Below are 9,819 nucleotides of genomic sequence, written 5' to 3' on the forward strand. Positions count from 1 at the left end.
TGATAGAATAACTCAAAAAGCTTCTATAGGCACTTCTCCATTCAATCTAGTGTATGGAAAGGAAGCTTTCATACTAGCTAACTTAGTGCTTCCATCCTTAGCTTTAGTGCAGTTTATTGAAGAAAGTCCCTCATCTTCTATTCAACTAAGACACGATCAAATTTTGAAACTAGAAGAAGAAAGGGAAAAAGCCAGAATTATTCATGCGAAACATCAACAAATTATCAAGTCATCTTTTGATACAACTTCAACCAGTTCAAAACAATTACAAGTTGGTGATCTAGTTTTGAAATGGGACAAAGCCCATGAAGATAAAGGAAAACACACAAAGTTCCAGAAAATGTGGCTCGAACCATTTCAAATCAATGAGAAGATAGGCCCTTCTACTTTCATTCTGCAAGATCTATCAGGAAAGAGAGACTCTCTTCCTGTTAACGGCCTTATCTTGAAAAAATTCTTCAATTGAGGAGGTAACCCCTTCTCCCTTTGTAAATATTCAATTTCCAGCTAAAATTTTGTACATAGCTTAGATTTTTAGGATTTTAGAAGAATAAAGTTAGCCTTCCATTGGTCTTTACTATATTGAAAAGTTTCTCAAAAGAAATGGTTATGATATTTGCTTTTAAAATGGAAGCCTTAAACGAAAGGAAGATTTCTAGGAAATTAGGTATATTTAGATTCTGAAACCCCATTTTATTTCTGTAAACTCTTCTCAAAGATTAGAAGTACTGTAAACCATTTCAATGTTTTTAAGCAGCCTGAAAACGGTTATCAATACAAAATAGATACTGATTCAATCTTAGCATCTTCAACTCTTATCCTATCATCCATCTTCTCTTAAGGAGAAAATTGTTCATCCCATTCATCAAGGGTTATAATTACTCAGAGTGTAATTCTAAAATATATTTGAGATGAAAGATAAGAGGTCTTATCACAAGCCTACTTACCATGATCATAGGGAAATAGTTCAACTGACATTACCAATACTGCATACCAAAATAGGGTAATGGCTTATAATTATAAGACAAGGGGTCTCATCACGAGCCAGCTTGTTCAGTTAAATTATCACCAGTGAATGGCATTGTCAAATAGCTGGCTACCAAACTAGGACAATGGCTTTTTATCTTACAAAATAAAGAAAAATAAAAAATGATACAAAAATATGAAAACATATTTCTGGATTCATTCTTTTTAATTATACTCTGAAATGGATGGGATAATGAACGATCAAATGGTTAAAATGTATCCCTGTCGAGACTATAGATGTTTGCTGGCAGCAAAGGCTCTACCCATGGCAAAGGAGTCATTATAAAGCTAAGTTGGAAAAGTTTTTGTTTTATCATTAGCAACCAAGTAAGGCTAGTTTGAAACATGGAATGTATTTAATTGTAACATGAGAAGAGGATAGCAGAAATAGTTATCATTACATTCAGAATTTATGCTTGCCTAGTTATATTAGATTTTTCGCTCAGATAATATTTTCATATTAAAAAGTTTAAATATCTTAACTTTTCCCAGAGATAACTGTTTCTCCTAGTGAATCGCCAATTGTTGTGCTATACAACAACCCCCCATTTCATAAATTTTTTCTTAAAAAATCATAATATGAAATCGGTCCCTTTTAAACATAGATGTGTGAATAAATTGGTATTAACTTATTATTAGAAAAAACCCTCATCAAAAGGTCCGACTGAAATATGATATCCCTTTTAAACAATGATAAAAGAGGCCTTTTAAACAAATCATAAAGCTTTTTATTATTACGATAAAGCGATCGCAAGATCGCATATCGCAATAATAAAAGGAACATAAATAAAGGCCCATTGAATTACTCTGATCCGAAAAGGGAAATCGCTATCGGATATCGGGGAAAAGCAAAGCGCATCATTTATAAGGCATCCCCCATTCCTCCGATGCGATAAAAGGCATCGCTATCGGCAATCGGCTGTGGTAATCAATGCGTTAATTGTGACACCTTCAAATCCCCCGATGCGATAAAGCGTATTTCCATTGGCGATTGGCGATTTCGCAATGGCATAAATAAAGTGACCCAAGCCCTGTCCCGATTGCGATGCATTAAATTAGGGCGCGTGTTTCTAAGCATATTAAAGATTGGCATGCATTATATCACCTTTGGTGATTGAACGATATTTTGGACTATTATGAAAACCCTCCCTTTCACGTCGCCAATCATCAAATGCGATTAACCGCCAAAAATCTAAGCCACGCTTGAATCAATAGACGTTATGATGGATTATTTAAAAGCCTCCTTATCATGATTGACAGGTGAAGCGGCCAATTAATGAAGCAGTTATGCCGAGATTTTCCACTTAGATTCTATCTGCGGCAATTTTACCACGATCTTTGATTACTCGTTAAAAGATATAACTCTTTCATATTGGCTCTTGCTATCTATTTCTCTGTATCACGCTGGTTTACTTCCTTGTGCAGAATTTCGTCGAAGTATCAAGTTTTAAGCAAATGGGAAAGAAATCTAAGAGATCCGCTGCGGCAGCGGCCCGTGCAGTAACAATCCAGCCCACCAATGACCCAGGACCAAGCAAAAAGGGCCTAATTTCAGACACTACATGTCTCGGCCTTAGAAATACAAGCTAGCAAAGCATCTATAATTTGATTGAGGCAAAAGAACCGGAGGAAGTGTCAGAAGAAGCTACGACAGACTCAACTAGCAAATCAAAAGCCTCGCTGAAAGATTTGGCCGACTCATTTTTACACAGGATAGCAGCTCGAGAGAAAATTATTCCTTACACTGATGTGGTCAAATGGGTGGTCGAACAAATTCCTGTTTCTAATAGGACCTTTTGCACAGTTGATGGAAGAGTTTTCGGTTCATTTCAGCCTAAAGACTTGAGGAAAATGTACCATTTGCCCGAACCTGAAAAGAAATACAACAAAGATTTTCTAAAGAAATTCGCAGAGGAGAATGAGAAGGAATCAGCCCCGATTAGGCAGTGGAGACAGAATCCCGCAAAGCACAAACATGAATCATCGGGTAAGTACTCTGTGGATTCCTTAGCATCTCCTTACTGTTACGCTGGGGAAATGATGTGTAGGATATGGGGAATGCATGATTAAGCAAAATTTGATATCGGAATGGTTCCTTTAATGGAAGCGACAACTAGTAGCTATGTCATGGATTGGGCCAATATATTCTCTGATAAATTAGCCTCCGCAATTCTTGATTTTAGATTCAATTCACGCAAAACCATCAGGACTATTCCTCCCTTCTATTACAGTGCTTATGTTATGGATATGCTTTGTTTTAATTCCGAATACCTGATACTTGGGTGGAGGTGGACACCACAGGACCCTAAGCCAATCCACATCTACCATCAAATGTTATGGAAGGCACATTATAAAGACCACTTGTATCAAATTTGTAACGGTTTCATGTTGCCTATCTATTATGCTATTTTTGATAAGCTTGCCCCAAGGATTTCCAAGGAGGCAGAAATTGACTTGACTGCTGTGGGAAATTGGTTTGGGGAAGATAAATTCACATATATACGGGTGTTTGGTAGTGCCACAAAACCCCATGTCCTCCCATTGTATGTGCCAGATAAACTGTTGGCACGAGAATTAGCTTACCAAATCACAACCGCTGGAACGTCCAAAACTCTTAGGACTTCCAAAAAGCAGCTATGGCCCGTATTCCCTTTAAGATGTGGTGTTTATACCATACTTGATTGGAAACATGCTGAGAAGGAGGCAGGAAAAATAAATATGCTCAATCTTGCGACCATCCCTAGCAGGCAATTCGATCCCCGGAAGGTTGCCTATAATGTGCTTGAACAGGCCAAACTTACTAAGTTTGACCATGAAAAAGATGAATTTGATGATTTATTTTCTTCAGCAGAATCATTGTCTCAGGTTAAAACATTGGCCAGGATGAAATATAATGATGAAGGACTGGTAGAATTCAATAGGCTCAGAGAACAGAGGTTGCAAACTCTGCCTCTGGACTTGTTGGCCACTACACCAACAACTAAGTCAAGCGAGCCTAGGCAGAAGAGTATTGATGAGTCTCCTGCTACAGAGAAAATTCCCGAAAAGGAAACAGAGCAGGAGAAAGGAAAAGAACAGGAGAAAGGAAAAGAGCAGGAAACAGAACAGGAGAAAGGAAAGAAGCAGGACAGTGAAGTTATTGATTTAGAGACTCAAATTGATCCCAAAATCCTTCAAGAGTGGCAGCAATTTGACTCTATTATAAACAATCCTGAGATTTCTCAAGGATTCGACACACCCCAAGTGACAGTCAGTCAAGAAAAAACCACAACTACGGTTCTGATGGAAGGAACCAGCGGCCTACCCAGTAGTAAAGATGCGGAAATAATTCCCAAAGATCCATCTGATCAGATTGTTTTACAGATAGAAGACATACCACCATTAGACGTCTTTTACAGTCCTAAACATAGGGCTGTGGTGAAAAGACAGAGGAAAAGGAGGAGACTTGATCAATCTTCCCTTTTGCCAGATTAAAAAGAGATGGCTAATGTGGTGTGGAAGGAGGAATTGAACCCTTTCGATGACCTTATGAAACTCTCCCAGTATGCCGGAGCATATTCGGCAGCCACCATGGATAAAGCCTCGGAAGTGAGCAGTCTCCTTAAGGAAAAAGATCAAATGATTGATTCATTGCAGTCGCAGGTGTCTAAAGCACAATGGAAAATAGAACAATTGGAACAACAACTATCAACACAGTGGAAGATAAACAGCCAATTAAATGAGCAATTACACAAAGAGAAACAGAGGATAGATTCGAGTGCAGTGCAGAAACAGAAGGAACTGTCCGAAGCAGTGGCCAAATTAAAGGCGATGAACGAACAAATGAGCAAGACTAAGGATGAGCAAATCGCTCATCTGTCACAAAAAGTAGAAAAGTTCAAGAGCCTTCCTCAAGTAGCAGAGTTCAGAATGGAAGCTCTACAAATCAATAAGGCATTGATTACACAGCTGAAACTGCTATGTCATAACATTTCTCTGGCTGAACCTCTTTGTGAGATTACTACATCAATAGTTGATAAATCAGTTGAAGCTAGACAAGATTTAGAACAGGCCGATGAGACCTTAACCAGTTTTCTTGCTTGGCAAGACTCCCTTGAAGGACAGGCTTCAGATCTACCCATAATTATTGAGTCACACAAAGACATCTTGTTCCTAGAATGGCAGACGCAACTAATGAAGGCAGAAAGAGAAACCTCAATATGTTGATTATCTACTAGCAATTTAATTGAATTTGTCAACGACACTCTTTATTTGTCTAATATGATTTCATAGTGTAATCCAAGAAAATTGACATCGGCCAAAGCCTTGGAACAAACATGCAATTAGGAATTGGAAAAGAAAGGAAGACTAATCGCTGGCATCCAAAGTTTAACTTGGGATACCTTTTGGTTTTTCTTAATCAAGCCATACAGTCAGAGGGCCGCTCTCAAATGTTTAACTGATGCTATCAGTTGCATGATCCCCGAGATCCAAGATGCCACATATTCATATCAACTGAATTCTCGCCTAAGCTGCCCCCCAGAATTGCAACCGATGATAGATATCTGCCATCTCAAGCCGAAGGGAGATCATCCGAAACAATGAATCATGCTGCCGACTGAAGACAAGCTGATTTTGAGGAGATATTCATAGCATAGTTGTACCAATTAAATAACACTTTTATTTTGTAATTAGTTAGCTCAATTAGTATTTATAGGCCCTTTCATGCATTTGGAAAGGGTCCTCAGTTTTTGTATAAACTCAAATCAGGAAGTCACACTATTGTGCTTCTGATCTATTTTTTTATAAAGGCTGGGCCAGTATTCTGAATTTTGACAAAGAAAGCTTTGATGATATGTGCACTATTGCCTTTTGTGGAAGTGTTTCTAAGTTGGAAAAATGAATTTGAATGCGATTGATATTGGGAGTGACTCGAATAAACATATGGTACTATTATCTATGCTCTTGTGTCATTTTTATGTGAATCAGAATTCGTTTAAATTTTGCTATCATTGAATATATGTATGTGTTTTAACAGCAATCCTTGTACCTTTCACTATTGAATGTCTGAGGACTATTATTCTTTCAATCATATCTATGTCTATGATATATATGAAGAATAGTGTAATAATGTTTGCTTGATTGCTTTGTTCAACTATTTGGGCTTAGTAATTATCATATGAATAAACATCTTTGCTTACCAACAAGAGTCATCTATATGCCTGTTTGTGAATGAAGACCATCCAAAGTTACACTAAAAAGCAGCGATTTCTCGGGATAGACTAGTTGTTTATAATTTTACTTTTAGATTAAATCATTCATCCATTATCATTAGATATTACAGAATCAATCATTTATCCATCCTATTTACCAATCATTGGGAAACTGGTCCCATTATATCCAGTCGGAGCCACCACACCAAACGGAAAAGGAGTTTCCTTTAAGGTCCGGACCGGGTGGTTATCCCCAATGTTGATGCAGCGATTTTCGAGGCATCAACAGAATAGAGTTGTTTTTAGTGTGATTTTTTGGATTTTTTAGTGCCTGGATCTGATGGAAAAAATTAAGGCGAAATTTTGATTTCTATTATTTAAACTGGTTTTTTGACTGTATATGGATTCAACACCTTGAATAATCCCTAAGACACTTGGATTGTGCAGAGGTTACCATCAAACTTGTGATTTCAATAAATTCTAACCAGATTTTAGAGAAATTAAATCAGAAAAACCCACTGAAAAAACACTAAAAACAACTCAATTATAAATAAATAAACGAAAACGAAATTATTGGATGCCATGGTTAATATCAACCGACCACTTCAGGATTGGTAGAGCATGGATTCCAGGAAAAGAGGTAAAGTGGTGCTTTTACCACTACTGTGATTTGAAGAAAAACATTGCAACAAGACATGTGGAAGGTCTTATCATCTATGATATCTTTGAATTCTGAATATAAGGGAAGTGAAGGGTATGTTTAATTTTTGCGTGGGTCTACATCACATTTTGTCATGTAGTGGAATACGTGTCGAAGTTGCAGAGCGCAAGCGGTGGATAACGTCGAATAGAATGCAGTGAGCGCAAGGTTTCAGTTCATCCATTAATTACGGTGATAGCCTGCTTTGTTGGTTTTGAAATAAAGCTTTGAATTTAATTAGCAGTAGTCTAATGCCTGCCATATGGCATTAAATGCCTCCCTACATGCGCCCTCGATAGCCCGATAAAGCACGCACGGTGACTAGATAAATAAAAAATAATGGCACGCGCTTGGTGACTACATAAATAAAAAATAATGGCGATGTGTTATCGGGCTATAATGCGACTTTTTGGAGATAGATGTGACATTGCCCTGGAAGATGGTCATAGATAACATGATAAAAAGTACCGGCTCTCTTGATTTTCTGGCAGCTCTTTTTTCTCTCCTAAGATCATTTGGATCTCTGAGGTCTGACAACAAATAGCGAACAGGAGCCGCCACCACTGTCCTTCCAAGACGACTCAATTAAAGCACTGAATGAATGAAACATACCGTGTGCGGCACACTCATCTATGTCAAATTTGAAATTTGAGCGCGCCCAACAAAGCATTATTTCAAATTTGAAAATTGAGAGCGCTCAACAAAGCATTACATGAATGCCCATGTCGGGGAGGTTGGCTTCTTGGTATGTTTCTTCTGGCTGCTACTGGACTATTACACCTTCAGTCTTTTCGAAATGTATATTGAATTTCTACAATATTATAGCTATTTTGTTGTTGCTCTTGCATTGATCGATTGTTGGTTTTTATGTAGGGTTAAACACTCAAGAAATGATACAGGAGGAAAGTTTTGCAATAACAGCGTCCAGCGGGAAGATGGTACTGGTGCATCAGACTCAAGCTTTTCAACGTAGCGAATGGCGCCATGGAGCCGATGTGTTGTGTGCTCGATTATTTTTTGCATATTCGGTTTCGTCGAAACGACTTATCTACCTCCCTGGCGGTAACGATGAGCATAACATTGTAGGTAGTACAGAAGTTTACAATGTGGAGGAAGACGTGGACACTATTGCCTTCCATGACTCAAAACTGTGAAGAATATAGAGTTTTCATGGGGATAAAAATTATGGTAATAAGTGGAACCAACAGGGATGGATGCATCCTGCAACATACAGAAGTGCAAAAGTTTTTGATGCGGAGACGGGTACTTGGAACACGTTGTGAGAAAATTTTCTCTGGAAGTGGGAATTTGTAGGCGATCGATGTGGAACGAGTGAAAAAGTGTGATGCTCAGAAAAATCTTTGGACGTCTATTGCTTTCGTCGAGGGAAGTTTTTCCATTTATCACGTCTGTTTCCCCGTGATAAATGACTGGTATTTATGGTGATTCGATCTCTTACTTATTTCAACAGTCAAGTAGGCAGTGAATTGCAATTGAGAACGTGGAAGCCTTTGCTGGTTGAGTTAATAAGGTGCCCCAACGTTGGAGATTTGATGATTCTCTCTTTAAAATATTTTATTTTCAACATCTTCAGTATTTTTAATCCAGCTCATGCTTCAGTGATTCTGCTTCAGAAATGAATCATGCCTGGATATATAAAATTTATTGTTTTTTATTTGTAGTCCCTGCTTAGCATTTGTGAATTCGAACACATTATTTTCTATCGAGTGGTTTGTTTTAGACGAAATTATATCGTTTAAATAGTTTTAATTACCATATACATTTATGTTTTATTTTTCTTCATATGAAGTGGTTGTTAATATAATATCAAATTGGAGATCTGCTCATGTTGGCAATGCTTTTATGTTATTGATGATTTACCATTTTTCCTTTATTTTGGTAATTTTAACTTAAAATAAGGTGGGATGGGATATATAAAGTTAATGGATGAATAGAAAAGTAGCTGAGAAAAGTGAACCAATGTTTTAGTAGTATGTTTATTTTAGTAATTTCTGTTTAGAGTGTTAATGAAAATGTGCATTCAATTCTATTAACTCATTGTTGACCATTAAAAGTTTATTTTTAAGTATTTTGAATTTTGAATTTTTGATAGATTCTATTATTTTATTTTTTATGAATTTTTAATAAATTTTATTATGTTATAACATTTGTGTTATTTATCACTACATAGTTATATTTGAAATTTGAATTAAATTTTCTGATATTTTATAAAAAATAATAATATGACACTTAAAATCCACATTACTTGTAAATGTTATGTCACATTTCTCGATATTTTTCAACATTTACAATAAATTAATTTATATCTTTTACATGGTTTGAACTACAATATAAATTGGACTTTTTCCTTTCCAAAGAGAAAACCCTCATGGTATCCCACACTACAAAGGATTAGCACATGTTGGCAATAGAATTTCTATAGCTGGGGCTCTAAGTTTTTTAGTTGTAAATTAAAATATCATTAATTTTTTTGCAAACATCTAAAATTAATTATATTTTTCTCATAATTTCATAGCAATTACTTGACATGTTTCCATGTTAATAAATAATTGAAACTTAGTCTCCTATGTATGAAAATTGAATAGGAATACCTCTTTGAATACTCAAAATTATAAAAAGTATCTTAAACGTCCATAGACATCTCAAAGTGTACCCCATGTGACGCCTCACATTATTAAAAATAATTAAATTAATTAAATTATAACTTTATTTTAAATTATCTTAATATTATTAATAATTACTCCATGAGGCACTAAACCAAGTATGGGGAGATGTGTAGGATTAGATGTTAGATATGTAGGTGTTAGATGTTAGATGTGTGGGTGTGATGCCCCTAGTAAAGCGATAGTGTTTTAAATTAAAGGCAGTAAATTTAATTGT

The sequence above is a fragment of the Pinus tabuliformis genome, chromosome 7, assembly GCF_031772625.1.
Source record: "Pinus tabuliformis cultivar Carrire ecotype Pingquan chromosome 7, CPIR1, whole genome shotgun sequence".
NCBI lineage: Eukaryota > Viridiplantae > Streptophyta > Pinopsida > Pinales > Pinaceae > Pinus > Pinus tabuliformis.